This window comes from Mus pahari, chromosome 23 (genome assembly GCF_900095145.1).
Source record: "Mus pahari chromosome 23, PAHARI_EIJ_v1.1, whole genome shotgun sequence".
NCBI lineage: Eukaryota > Metazoa > Chordata > Mammalia > Rodentia > Muridae > Mus > Mus pahari.
The window spans coordinates 12,165,765-12,167,772 of NC_034612.1; positions in this window are offsets into that span (position 1 = coordinate 12,165,765).

The following is a 2,008-nucleotide window of genomic DNA, read 5'->3' on the forward strand; positions in this document are numbered from 1 at the left end:
CTGCCTCTGCCTCTGCCTCTGCCTCTGCCTCTGCCTCTGCCTCTGCCTCTGCATGGGCCCTCTGCCCAGCCCTGCCAGGAAGACCCCAGGGAGGCAAGGACATGACCTGTCCTGGCACACACACGGCTCCCCTCTCTCTAGAGTCCCCCACCCCCAGCTTCCAGAGCCCCGTATGTTTCTGGCTTTTCCTTCCTCTGTGTCCTCTCTGCCCACAGCCTCCCCTTCACCTCCTCCACTAGGCTCAGCCTTCGGAATGAGCTCCCAGCCCAGCCCATGACTGCAAGGGCAACTGTGCTCCACAGGTGCTCACACACCTCGGCCTAGCTCCAGATTCTGACCCACGGCCCAAGTCGGGTGGAGGTAAAGGCAGGAGGATCAAGAGTTCAAGGGCATCCTCGTATGCTTAGTAAGCTTGAGGCCAGCCTGGGCTACATGAGGTTATGTCCCCATAACAACGGTAAAGGGGAGCAGGGGTAAAGTCCAGCTGGCAAAACACTGGCCGTGAAAACATGAGGACCTGAGTTCAATCCCCAGCAGTTATAAAAGAATCCAGGCACGGTAGTACATGTTTGTGATCTCCGCACTGGGGAGGCAGAGACAGGCAGATCTCTGGGGCCTCATTAACCAGCCTGCCTTGCCTCATTGGGGGGCTCCGTGAGAGACCCTTTCGTAAAAGACAATATGGATGACTCCTGAGGAACACCCAAGGTGGACCTCTGGCCTCTACTTCACACACACACACACACACACACACACACACTACCTGCTTAACACCTGCCATTGACTGTGTAGATCACATGACTGCACACGGACCCTCACAGACCCTCCTGATTCTCCATGGTTGGGTTAACACTGCCAAGTGATGTATCCTCCATACCCAGCTCCCAGTTGTCACCCAACTGCTCTCTCCATACCCCTGTTCCTTCTCATCTCCCTATAGCTCGTGACTGACTGACCTGGACTTGGGATTTCCCCTCCCAGTTATCTACCGCCTACCCCAACCCAGCAAGCAGAGCCAGGGTTCTTTTTTTTCTGTTTACAATTTAAAATTTGCACCTGTAATTATTTGTGTACGGGTGTGGTAGGTGCGTATGTGTGGGTGTGCCTTAGCACCAGTGTAGAAGTTAGGGAGTAACTGGTAGGGGTCAGATGTCTCCGTCCACCCTGTGCATTCCAGGGTTTGAACTCAGGTTGTCAGGCTTGGCAGCAAGCCCCTTTACCCACTGAGCCAGCTCACCCGCCACCCCAACTATACTATACATTTTATTGTAGCTGGAATGTTAACATTCATGCCTCTTTGCTCTCGTTGTAGATTTTGTATTTGAGAAATGATCTCACTATGTACACTGGGCTGGCTTGAAACTCGGGGGGGGGGGAGAGAGAGCGAGAGAGCGCGAGCGAGCTGATTGACCTTTCATACCCAGCTAGCTTGCTTGTTTTCTTTTCTTTTCTTTCTTCCACCAGGGTCTCAGCTTAAAGTCTTGCTCACCCAGAACTTGCCATGTAGTCTACAGCAGCCATGAACTTAGTTTGCCCCTAAATCAGTGTTTTTACTCCTCAGATCATAAGCCAGCCCCACCATACCTGGCCCACTGTCTGTATTTTTTTTTTTTTTAAGATTTATTTATTTATTATATGTAAGTACACTGTAGCTGTCTTCAGACAATCCAGAAGAGGGCGTCAGATCTTGTTACAGATGCTTATGAGCCATCATGTGGTTGCTGGGATTTGAACTCCGGACCTTTGGAAGAGCAGTCAGGTGCTCTTACCCACTGAGCCATCTCACCAGCACTGTCTGTGTGTTTTAACACACACCTCACAGTCAACCTATGCCCCTCCCTGCCTCAAAAGCCCATGGCTTCTTGATGCATTGGCAGCCTGTACTGGCTAGTTTTGTGTCAATTTGACAGAGGCTGGAGTTATCACAGAGAAAGGAGCTTTAGTTGGGGAAATGCCCCCATGAGATCCAGCTGTGGGGCATTTTCTCAATTAGTGATCATGGGGGAGA